The sequence below is a fragment of the Pongo abelii genome, chromosome 8 (assembly GCF_028885655.2).
Source record: "Pongo abelii isolate AG06213 chromosome 8, NHGRI_mPonAbe1-v2.0_pri, whole genome shotgun sequence".
Taxonomy (NCBI): Eukaryota; Metazoa; Chordata; class Mammalia; order Primates; family Hominidae; genus Pongo; species Pongo abelii.
Genome location: NC_071993.2, coordinates 28124943 through 28138228, shown reverse-complemented (window position 1 = coordinate 28138228; position 13286 = coordinate 28124943). Strand labels below are relative to the sequence as shown.

The 13286-nt window shown below is 38.4% G+C and overlaps 1 long non-coding RNA gene across 4 annotated transcripts in view; it reads right to left on the bottom strand.

Moving 5' to 3' along the window:
- The window catches only part of LOC129048423 (uncharacterized), a 68818-nt gene that overhangs the window by 28013 nt on the left and 27519 nt on the right, over positions 1 to 13286 (bottom strand). For all 4 annotated transcript variants that reach the window (XR_010141392.1, XR_010141393.1, XR_010141394.1 and 1 more), the window contains one exon: positions 8382 to 8497. This is a non-coding gene — a long non-coding RNA (uncharacterized LOC129048423). The remainder of the gene's footprint in view (positions 1 to 8381; positions 8498 to 13286) is intronic.

The following is a 13286-nucleotide window of genomic DNA, read 5'->3' as shown; positions in this document are numbered from 1 at the left end:
CCCCACTTCCCTGACAACCTCCATGACTCAGCAGAGGCAGCCATAATCCTCCTAGGTACGCAACTCCATTGACCTGGAAACTTCACTCCCATTCCCCACAGCAGCCACAGCAACACCTGCCCAAGAAGAGTCTGAACTCAGACACGCCTGACCCTGCCCCCACCTGATGGGCCTTCTCTATCCACCCTGGTAGCTGAAGACAATGGGCATATGCTCTTGGGAGTTCTAGGGCCCCACCCACTGCTGGTTCCTCTCCACACTATTATAGCTGATGCTCTCTGGAAAGCATCACCTCCTGGCAGGAGGCCAACCAACACAAAAATAGAACATTAAACCACCAAAGCTAAGAATCCTCACAGAGTCTATTTCACCCCCCGCCCCCCGCCACCTCCACTGGAACAGGTGGTGGTATCCACGACTAAGAGACCCGTAGACAGTTCACATCACAGGACTCTGTGCAGACAACCTCCAGTACCAGCCTGGAGCTGGATAGACTTGCTGGGTGGCTGGACCCAGAAGAGAGGTAACAATCACTGCAGCTTGGCTCACAGGAAGCCACAACCATAAGAAAAGGGGAAGAGTACTACATCGAGGGAACACCCTGTGGGACAAAAGAATCTGAACAACAGCTTTCAGCCCTAGACCTTCCCTCTGACAGAACCTATCCAAATGAGAAGGTACCAGAAAACCAACTCTGGTAATATGACAAAACAAGGCTCTTTAACAGCTCCCCAAAAAAATCACACTAGCTCACCAGCAATGGATCCAAACCAAGAAGAAATCCCTGATTTACCTGAAAAAGAATTCAGGAGGTTAGTTATTAAGCTAATCAGGGAGGCACCAGAGAAAGGCGAAGCCCAATGCAAGGAAATCCAAAAAATGATACAAGAAGTGAAGGGAGAAATATTCAAGGAAATAGATAGCGTGAAGAAAAAAACAATCAAAACTTCAGGAAACTCTGGGCACACTTATAGAAATGCAAAATGCCCTGGAAAGCCTCAGCAATAGAATTGAACAAGTAGAAGAAGAAATTCAGAGCTCGAAGACAAGGTCTTAGAATTGAACCAATCCAGTCCAACAAAGATAAAGAAAAAAGAATAAGAAAATATGAACGGAGCCTCCAGGAAGTCTGGGATCATGTTAAACGACCAAACCTAAGAATAATCAGTGTTCCTGAGGAAGAAGAGAAATCAACAAGTTTGGAAAACATATTTGGGGGAATAATTGAGGAAAACTTCCCTGGCCTCGCTAGAGACCTAGACATCCAAATACGAGAAGCACAAAGAACACCTGGGAGATTCGTAGCGAAAAGATCATCACCTAGACACATTGTCATCAGGTTATCTTAGTTAAGACAAAGGAAAGAATCTTAAGAGCTGTGAGACAAAAGCACCATGTAACCTATAAAGGAAAACTTATCAGATTAACAGCAGATTTCTCAGCAGAAATCCTACAAGCTAGAAGGGATTGGGGCCCTATCTTCAATCTCCTCAAACAAAACAATTATCAGCCAAGAATTAACTAAGCATCATATATGAAGGAAAGATTCAGTCTTTTTCAGACATCCAAATGCTGAGAAAATTCGCCACTACCAAGCCACCACTACAAGAACTGCTGAAAGCAGCTCTAAATCTTGAAACAAATCCTTGAAACACATCAAAACAGAAACTCTTTAAAGCATAAATCACACAGGACCAATAAAACAAAAATATCATTTAAAAAGCAAAAACAAAAAAACAAAAAACCAAGGTATACAGGCAACAAATAGCATGATGAATGCACACATCTCAATATTAACACTGAATGTAAATAGCCTAAATGCCCCCACTTGAAAGATACAGAACTGCAGAATGGATAAGAACTCACCAATCAACTATCTGCTGCAGCCTTTAGGAGACTCACCTACACATCCGGCTCACATAAACTTAAAGTAAAGGGGTGGAAGAAGGCATTTCATACAAACAGACCCCAAAAGCAAGAGGGGTAGCTATTCTTATATCAGACAAAACAAACTTTAAAGCAACAGCAGTTAAAAGAGACAAAGAGAGACATTTTATAATGGTAAAAGGCCTTGTCCAATAGGAAAATATCACAATCCTAAACATACATGCACCTAACACTGGAGCTCCCAAATTTATAAAACAATTACTAATAGACCTAAGAAATGAGATAGCAACAGAATAATGGTGAGAGACTTCAATACTCCATTGACAGCACTAGTCAGGTCATCAAGACAGAAAGTCAACAAAGAAACAATGGATTTAAACTATACCTTGGAACAAATGGACTTAACAGATATATACAGAACATTTCATCCAACAACTGCAGAATACACATTCTATTCAACAGAGCATGGAACTTTCTCCAAGATAGACCATACGATAGGCCATAAAACAAGCCTCAATAAATTTAAGAAAAATGAAATTATATCAAGCACTCTTTCAACCCACAGTGGAATAAAACTGGAAATCAATTCCAAAAGAAAGCTTTAAAACCATGCAAATACATGGAAATTAAATAACCTGCTCCTGAATGAGCACTGGGTCAAAAATGAAATCAAGATAGAAATTAAAAAATTATTTGAATTGAACGACAATAATGACATAACCTATCAAAACCTCCGAGATACAGCAAAGGCAATGCTAACAGGAAAGTTCATAGCCCCAAACGCCTACATCAAAAAGACTGAAAGGGGTGGTGGGCACCTGTAATCCCAGCTACTCAGGAGGCTGAGGCAGGAGAATCACTTGAACCTGGGATGCAGAGGTTGCAGTGAGCCGAGATTGTGCCACTGCACTCCAATCTGGGTGACAGTGAGACTCTGTCTCAAAAAAAACAAAACAAAAAAAAAAAAAGCAAACAAAAAAGACTGAAAGATCACAAACTGACATTCTGAGGTCACGTCTCAAGGAACTAGAGAAACAAGAACAAACCAAACCCAAACCCAGCAGAAGAAAGGAAATAACCAAGATCAGAGCAGAACTAAATGAAATTGAAACGAAAAAAATACAAAAGATAAATGAAACAAAACACTGCTTCTTTGAAAAGATAAATAAAACGGATAGACCATTAATGAGATTAACCAAGAAGAGAGAAAATCCAAATAACCTCATTAAGAAACAAAATGGGAGATATTACAACTGACACCACTGAATCAAAAGATCATTCAAAACTACTATGAACACCTTTACACACATAAACTAGAAAACCTAGGAGAGATTGAAAAATTCCTGGAAAAAATACAACCCTCCTAGCTCAAATCAGGAAGAATTAGACACCCTGAACAGACCAATAACAACCAGTGTGATTGAAATGGTAACTTTAAAATTACCAACAAAAAAGAGTCCAGGACCAGATGGATTCACAGCAGAATTCTACCAGACATTCAAAGAAGAATTGGTACCAATCTTTTTGACACTATTCCACAAGATAGAGAAAGAGGGAACCCTCCCTAATTCATTCCATGAAGCCAGCATCACCCTAATACCAAAACCAGGAAAGGATATAACTAAAAAAGAAAACTACAGACTGATATCCCTGATGAACATAGACACTAAAATCTTTAACAAAATATTAGCTAACAGAATCCAACAACATATCAAAAAGATAATCCACCATGATCAAGTGGATTTCATACCAGGGATGCAGGGATGGTTTAACATATGCAAGTCAATAAATGTGATACACCACATAAACAGAATTAAAAACAAAAATCACATGATCATCTCAATAGGTTCAGAAAAAGCATTCAACAAAATCCAGCATCCCTTTATGATAAAACTCTCAGCAAAATCAGCATACAAAGGACAGACCTCAATGTAATAAAAGCCATCTATGACAAACCCACAGACAACATAATACTGAATGGGGAAATGTTGAAAGCATTCCCTCTGAGAATGGGAATAAGACAAGGATGCCCACTGTCACCACTGCTTTTCAACATAGTACTGGAAGTCCTAGCCAGAGCAATCAGACAAGACAAAGAAATAAAGGGCATCCAAATTGGTAAAGAGGAAATCAAGCTGTCACTGTTTGCTGATGATATGATCATTTACCTCAAAAACCCTAAAGACTCCTCTAGAAAACTCCTAGAACTGATAAAAGAATTCAGCAAAGTTTCCAGATACATGATTAATGTACACAAATCAGTAGCTCTTCTATATACCAACAGTGACCAAGTGGAGAATCAAATCAAGAATTCAACCCCTTTTACAATAGCTGTAAAAAAAAAAAATACTTAGGAAGACACCTAACCAAGGAGGCGAAAGACCTCTACAAGGAAAACTACAAAACACTGCTGAAAGAAATCATAGATGACACAAACAAATGGAAACACATCCCATGCTCATGGATGGACAGAATCAATATTGTGAAAATGACCATACTGCCAAAAGCAATCTACAAATTCAATGCAATCCCCATCAAAATATCATCAGCATTCTTTACAGAGCTAGAAAAAACAATTCTAAAATTCATATACAACCAAAAAAGAGCCTGCATAGCCAAAGCAAGACTAAGCAAAAAGAACAAATCTGGAGGCATCACACTACCTGATTTCAAACTATGCTATAAGTCCATAGTCACCAAAACAACATGGTCCTGGTATAAAAATAGGCACATAGACTAAGGGAACAGAATAGAGAACCCAGAAATAAACCCAAATACTTACAGCCAACTGATCTTCAACAAAGCAAGCAAAAACATAAAGTGAGTAAAGGACACCCTTTTCAACTAATGGTGCTGGGATAATTGGCTAGCCACATGTAGGAGAATGAAACTGGATCCTCATCTGTCAAGTTATACAAAAATCAACTCAAGCTGGATTAAGGACTTAAATCTAAGACATAAAACTATAAAAATTCTAGAAGATAATATTGGAAAAACCCTTCTAGACATTGGCTTAGGGAAGGATTTCATGACCAAGAACCCAAAAGCAAATGCAATAAAAACAAAGATAAATAGTTGGGACTTAATTAAACTAAAGAGCTTTTGCACAGCAAAGGGAACAGTCAGCAGAGTAAACAGACAACCCACAGACTGGGAGAAAAATCTTCACAAGCTATACATCTGGCAAAGGACTGATATCCAGAATCTACAACGAACTCAAAAAAATCAGTAAGAAAAAACAAATAATCCTATCAAAAAGTGGGCTAAGGACATTAATTGACAATTCTCAAAAGAAGATAGATAAATGGCCAACAAACATATGAACAAAGGAAACTTATGAAAAAATGCTCAACATCACTAATGATCAGGGAAATGCAAATCAAAACCACAATGCGATACCACCTTACTCCTGCAAGAATGGCCATAATCAAAAAATCAAAAAACAGTAGATGTTGGCATGGATGCAGCGATGAAAGAACACTTCTACACTGCTGGTGGGAATGTAAACTAGAACAACCACTATAGAAAACAGTGTAGAGATTCCTTAAAGAACTAAAAGTAGAACTACCATTTGATCCAGCAATCCCACTACTGAGTATCTAACCAGAGGAAAATAAGTCATTATATGAAAAAGATACTTGCACACGCATGTTTATAGCAGCACAATTCACAACTGCAAAATCATGGAACCACCTCAAATACCCATCAATCAATGAGCAGATAAAGCAACTGTGGTATATATATGTGTGTGTGTGTGTATGTATATATATACACACATACACATACACACACACAATGGAATACTGCTTAGCCATAAAAAGGAATGAATTAACGACATTTGCAGTGACCTGGATGAGACTGGAGACTATTATTCTGAGTGAAGTAACTCAGGAATAGAAAACCAAACATCGTATGTTCTCACTGATATGTGGGAGCTAAACTATGAGGATGCAAAGGCATGAGAATGATGCAATAGACTTTGGGGACTTGTGGGCATGGGTGGGAGGGGGGCAAGGGATAAAAGTCTACAAATAGGGTGCAGTGTACACTGCTCTGGTGATGGGTACACCAAATCACCACTAAAGAACTTATTCATGTAATCAAATACCACTTGTACCCCAATAACCTATGAAAAAATAAAATAGCCACCCACTTCCAAAAAAAAAAAGAAATTTTAACCCCAAACTTATTATCTAGTTATTTAATTGATGAAAAAATAGTAAGTATACAGAAGATATCTGAATGACACTATTAATCATCTTTACCTAAATTGATATTTACAGAACACAACCTCTAGTACATGGATGTTCACTAAAATGGATTATACATGCTGGGACATAAAACAAAGTTCAATACATTTCAAAATATTGAAATCTTACACAACATACTCTCCTACTAAAATAGAATTAAATTAGAAATTAATAAAAATATATCTAAAATTTCTCCAGGTACTTGGGAATTAATATACATCTGCATAATTTGTATTCAGATGGGTCAAAGATGAATGGCTCCCTTCTTCCTCTGTCTTGCAGTCATAAAGAGTTTTCTTTTAATGAGACAATCACTGTTGGCCAATTTCTCATATGCATTTTGAAATATACATATATGTATATATACTCTGTTATACAAATGCCAGCAGATAGTATATTGCAGCCCACTTCCTTCAGTGAACAAATCACTTGAAAGTCTTTTTATAATTAATATATTTAGAGGTGCCTCATTTGTTATAATGTATAGCTGAACCATATTTTATACACCCAATTATCTATTGATGGTCATTTAGGTCATTTTCAATGTTTTGCTACTATCTACTGGTAGAATGGTTGGGACGAAAAGATGTATTTATTTCAAAATCTGATTGAAAATTCTAAATCATCTTCTCCAAAATTGCACCAATTTGTACTACAAGCAACACATGCAAGCATGTAGAGCTCTCTTTAACAATATGTATACTCCTGGAAGAGCATCACAGTAAGGAGTCTTAAAATCTTATTAGGAGCAGGGTGATGCACTGGGTGGACATGAGCAATCAGTCCATAAATTAGACTTTCTAGCATCGGACACCACTACCCACTTAGCCTGTGCAAAAGGACCCAAATGCAGTTCTCTAGCGTGGGATAACACAGATATTTGGGAACACATGCGCCTCTCAGCTCGAGATTCTTCTCTCCATTTGCAGCACAAACCATGTTTCTGCCATTGAGTTTGGGAATAAACTCTGCAGCTCTTCCTGCAAACCCAGGATAATCAGCCCCTTAGCACGGTAATTATATGTACGTATCTACTTTTATTAATGTACCCCTTTAGCTTGTGCAGAAACTCCTTAATTCAAGTCAGCCTTCATCACAGACGGGGTGAAAAGTCTAAAGCCAAATGCCAGGACCTGTTGTCTTGCTCTTGTTTTTGAAATACTATAGTCCTCTCTACAAGAATATTCTGTCAACAAAAGTGAGATATTAATATATAAAATTATAATCCTTATATATATAAATCCTTGGTATAAAAACACTGCTCAGTTTGATTCCAAAGGAGATGTGCACATGTGTGTGTGCATGTATGTAATTGTCTCATTAAAATCTCCTCTATCATGAATAAATTTTTGTCTCCTTGACATATTAGTTTAAGATGGAAGGCTGTCCTTTACTATTGAACTCAATACTACTGTACTCTGTGGTCAGTTGTTTTTGAAAGGTACATTAGGATACCCTGTAATTGCCTTTCAAGCCTCCAATAATCTTGAAAGTAAATGTGTTTTTGAAAAACAAGAAACTGGCATTTCTTTGCAGTTAAATCACTGATATTACTGATTTCCTATGCTTTATCCCTAATAATGTATAATGCATTCATGTTTTTTATATATATATATAAAACCTACCTAATGACCCAAAAAATTCTCTCTCTATTTATATATAAAATACATATTTTATATATATATATATATATATATATACACCTAGCTATATATGCTAGGTAACATGAATGCATATATATATGTGAATGTGTGTGTGTGTGTGTGTGTATATATAGAGAGATATATATATATCTGAAATACTCTCAGGTAAGGAATTCATGAGCAATCTAAATTTTCCTGACATGTGCAAATACAAAAAAAATGTTGAAGATACAATATGGACTATAAAGTTCTAATAAAAAGAGTAAGGCTGCATGTGATGGCTCATGCCTGTAATCCCAGCAGTTTGGGAGGCTGAGGGAGGTGGATTGCCTGAGGTCAGGAGTTCGAGAACAGCCTGAGCAATATGGTGAAACCTGATCTCTACATAAAAAAATACAAAATTAGCCAGGCATGTAGCCAGGCATGTAGCGCATGCCTGTAATCCCAGCTACCTGGGAGGCTGAGGCAGGAGAATCACCTGCACCTGGTAGGCGGAGGTTGCAGTGAGCCGAGATCACGCCATTGCACTCCAGCCTAGGCAACAAGAGCGAAACTCCATCTTACAAAAAAAGAGAATAAAATAAAAGAAAGGAGTATGTACCTTCAAGAACATCTTATAATTATCCACAGGCATTTCTTGATTAAAAATTATGTTTTTCGTAGTTGCTTATTTAGTTAAATCCATATAGAACTCTGGAAAGGAAAATAATTCAGTTCCTGCAAAAAAAATTAAAAAGTTATCCTGAAGGCATCTGAAAGCAATAACCTAACATCTTTGCTCTAATGGCCATATAGTGATCAGGGGAAAAGAGACTAAACTTAGGGTCTCCTCGTGATGGGGATTCTAAACGACATTTCCAGAGTTGGACCCCTACATAAAAGGATGAGTTAGGAGAAATCCCACACTGTAGAGGCAGACAGCAAGGAAACTTTCCTGTCTTAAATTTGACACTAAGCAGAGAATGAAAACAGTCTTTGAAAGTTAACCACTAGCTGGGGAGCGGGCACGGTGGCTCACCCCTGTAATCCCAGCACTTTGGGAGGCCGAGGGGGGTGGATTACTTGAGGCCAGGAGTTCACACCCAGTCTAGGCAACATGGTGAAACCTTGTCTCTATTAAAAATACAAAAATTGGCCAGGTGTGCAGGCACACGCCTGTAATCCCAGCTACTCGGGAGGCTGAGGCAGGAGAATCGCTTGAACCTGGGAGATGGAGGTTGCAGTGAGCCGAGATCGCACCACTGCACTCCAGCCTGGGAGACAAAAGCAAGACTCTGTATAAAAAAAAAAAAAAAGAAAAAGTAAAAGAAAAGAAAATTAACCACTAGCTGGTAGTCATGTCAGTTATGACTAAATACAAGCTGCCTAAATGACCCAAAAAATCTAGAACCAACAACTAATATTAAGGTGTAATCCTGGTAGTGTTCTATAATAAACTTCAAGTGGAATAAATACAAATTCATACTTAGAAGCATTATAACGAGTCTGCAGAAGACAAAGAGAAGATGTTAAATGCAGCCAGAAAGAAAACAACATCAAAGGGACAATTGGACTGAAAGTTGCCTTCTCAGCAGTAACAATTAGATGCCAGAATACCGTGGAATCATATCTTCATATATCATTCCATACAATAGAAATTATGTGTCATACCCTAAAAAACCTATTAAGAATAAATGTGAAATCAAGACTTTTTCTGGACAAAAACCAAGAGTTACCCTCAACAGAAAGATCTTCTAAAGAAATAATTTAGACTAATTCCAAAGGAAAAGTTTGACACACGAGAAAGAATGTAGAACAAAGAAATTGTTTACATGGGTATCTAACATTGACTCTATAAAGCAATAATAACGTCTGTTTCAGGGGCCAACCCTCCTCAACACACACACACACACACACACACACACACATATACACACACGACAAATATAAAAATAGTGGACTAAAATAGCATGGAATTTGAGAAGGCTATGATGTAAGAGACAAGTAAATTCTTTTGGATTTTTGCTGTCATAGTTCATTGTATACCCTAAATAGTAGAGGTATGGAAATGATTTTGTATTTTATTATAAACATGATAGAAGGTCATTGAGAATTTTGACTTAGAGTTAAAAAATTTTCTTCTTAAGAGATAGGGCCTCACTCTGTTGCCCAGGCTGGAGTGCAGTGGTGCAATAATAGTGCACTGCAGCCTTAAACTCCTGAGCTCAAACGATCTTCCCACCTTGGCCTCAGGGCTAGAATTGCAGGTATGAGCTACCTTGTCTGGACTTAGAGTAAAATTATCACAGACTGCATTATCACTAAAAAATTATCACTATCTGCATTATCAAAGAATAGTGAATACATGGTAGGGATTAGGGCAAAAGAGGAGACAGCAAGCAAGTCAGAAGGTTATTCTGGCAAAGTAAGGGTGATTTGGAATAGAGTGGCTGTAAAAATTTGGGTTATCATCTTCAGAACGCTTTTGTTTGTTATATATATATACACACACACACACACACATATATACACACACACACATATATACATATATATATTCTTTTGAGATGAAGTCTCACTCTGTTTCTCAGGCTGGAGTGCAAAGGCGCGATCTCGGCTGACTGCAAGCTCCACCTCCTGGGTTCAAGTGATTCTCCTGTCTCAGCCTCCCAAGTAAGCGGGATTACAGGCATGTGCCACCACGCCTGGCTAAGTTTTTGTATTTGTAGTAGATGCAGGGTTTCCCCATGTTGCCTAGGCTGGTCTCAAACTCTTGACTTCAAGTGATCCACCCGCCTCAGCCTCCCAAAGTGCTGGCATGACAGGTGTGAGCCACCACAATTGGCCTTATTTTCTATTTTATTTATATAATTTTATTTTTTATTGATACATAATGGATGCATATATTTTTGGGTACATGTGATCATCTAATACATTCCTATAATTTGTAAGATCAAATCAGTGTAATTGAGATATCTGTCACCTTAAACATTTTTCTTTAAGCTAGAAACATTTGAATTATTCTTTTCTAGCTATTTTGAAATATACAATTGATTGTTGTAAACTAGTCACTGTACGGATCTATCAAACACGGGGTCTTATTTCTTCTATCAAACTGTATATTTGTATCCATTAATCAACCTCTCTTAAAACCCCCAACCCCCAAAGATGTGTTTGTTGATTTGATGAACAAATCAAGAGAAAGACAAGATGGTTAGAAGATTTGGGGCCTGAATGACTCGACAAAAGAAGGTGTTACTTCCTGAGAGGTGGATCCCTGACCAAAGAGCTATTTGCAAGAAAAATCAAGATTTCTGTTTGCATATGTTACATTTTAGATTTATCAGACAGGCCCTTGAAGGTGTGACACAGAGGTACAAGAGGGTACCAGAAGGGTACAAGAGTCTGTAGTTCAGGTAAGAGGGCAAGACTGGAGATATGAAAATGAATTAAAATCAGAGTGGGAGATTTTAACACACTTCCATCTTAAACTGATAGGTCAAATAGACAAAAAGTTATTCTTGATAGAGATTTTAATGAGACAATGACATGCACACAGACACACACACATGCACACAAACCATAACCATATAATATGTTGTGCACAACTGGGACACATTTGAGGTAAAAGGGGACATAATAATTATGATTAGGCAGCAGGTATAAACTGGGACAGAGTTGCAATGCACACATCCCACGTCTTATACCAGATTCCTACAACAATGTTAGAAATTAATAATAAAAAGAAATAGAATCTTCCTCTCCAAAAAAATTAACAGCACAAGTTTGAAAACTAAAAGTCAAAGTGACAAACAACTGATAATTGTAAGATAAACTCACGATGGAAATTTTGAAATTTTGGAATTAAATGGCAGGGAATATATAGCACATTAAAACCTATGAAAATGTACTAAAGTTTTATTTCTGATAAAACTTTTTGCTGGAAGAATTAGCCATTTAATTCAAAGGGCTAGGAGGCTGGGCACAGTGGCTCATGCCTATAATCTAAGCACTTTGGGAGACCAGAGCAGGAGGATAGTTTGAGGCCAGAAGTTCAAGATCAGCCTGGGAAATATAGGGAGACTCCATCTTTACAAAAAAAAATAGGCCGGGCGCGGTGGCTCATGCCTGTAATCTCAGCACTTTGGGAGGCCAAGGCGGGCGGATCATGAGGTCAGGAGACTGTTGAGACCATCCTGGCTAACACGGTGAAACCCTGTCTCTACTAAAAAATACAAGAAATTAGCTGGGCGTGGTGACAGGCGCCTGTAGTCCCAGCTACTCGGGAGGCTGAGGCAGGAGAATGGCATGAACCCAGGAGGCAGAGCTTGCAGTGAGCCAAGATCACCCCACTGTGCTCCAGCCTGGGCAACAGAACAAGACTCCGTCTCAAAAAAAAAAAAAAAACTAACTAAAAATCAGCTGGGAATGGTGATGCACACCTGTGGTACTAGCTACTTGGGAGGCTGGAGCTGAAGGATCAATTGAGCCCAAGAGTTCCAGGCTGCAGTGAGCTATAATTGCACCACTGCACTCCAGCCTAGAACAACACCCTGTCTCTAGAAAAGGGGGAGAGGGGATTAGAAAAAGATTAACGGAGTGAATCTTTTTTAAAAAGTTGAAAGTGAAAACCTTTGCAGAAATTAACAAACTAGAAAGCAAATACACACACAAACAAAACAAGAAAAGCAATAACTAGATTCTTTGCAGCTTTTTTAAAAAAATAGCGAAACACTGGAAACAATTTCAGTACCTATCAGTAAGAGAACAGGTAAATAAAATATGGCATGTTACTACAGTGAAACGGAATGACGCCATTTAAATGAATAAACTGAAGTTTCATGTATCCTTATGAATAAATCTCAAAAGCAATGTTGAGTAACAAAATCAAGTTGCAAAATGATAGGTGCAGTATAATACCATTTATGTAAAGTTTCAAACACACCAAACAATAATGTTTACTTTTTCTTTTTTTTTTTCCTAGATGGATTCTCAATCTCTTACGCAGGCTGGAGTGCAGTGGCACAATCTTGGCTCACTGCAACCTCCTCTTCCAGGGTTCAAGTGATTCTCCTGCCTCAGCCACCCGAGGAGCTGGGATTACAGGCACCCATCACCATGCCTGGCTAGCTTTTCCTGCCTCAGTCTCCCTAGTAGCTGGGACTACAGGCACCCGCCACCACGCCCGGCTAATTTTTTGCATTTTTAGTAGAGACGGGGTTTCACCATGTTGGCCAGGCTGGTCTCGAACTCCTGACCTCAAGGGATCCACCCACCTCGGCCTCCCAAAGTGCTGGGATTACAGGTGTGAGCCACCGCACCTGGCTAATAATGTTTACTTTTATGACTGCACAGAAACTTCCTAAGAGGCAAAAGTGTAGATGAGAAAGATGTCAACTTGAGAAGAATGGCCAGACTCACAGAATGGGAAGAGGATGTTCCTGTCACAGAAAGACACAAAGGAGACTTTAACTATATTTGCCTTATTTTTAGTAATATCTGAAGTAAACAAGGCAAGTGTTAAGAT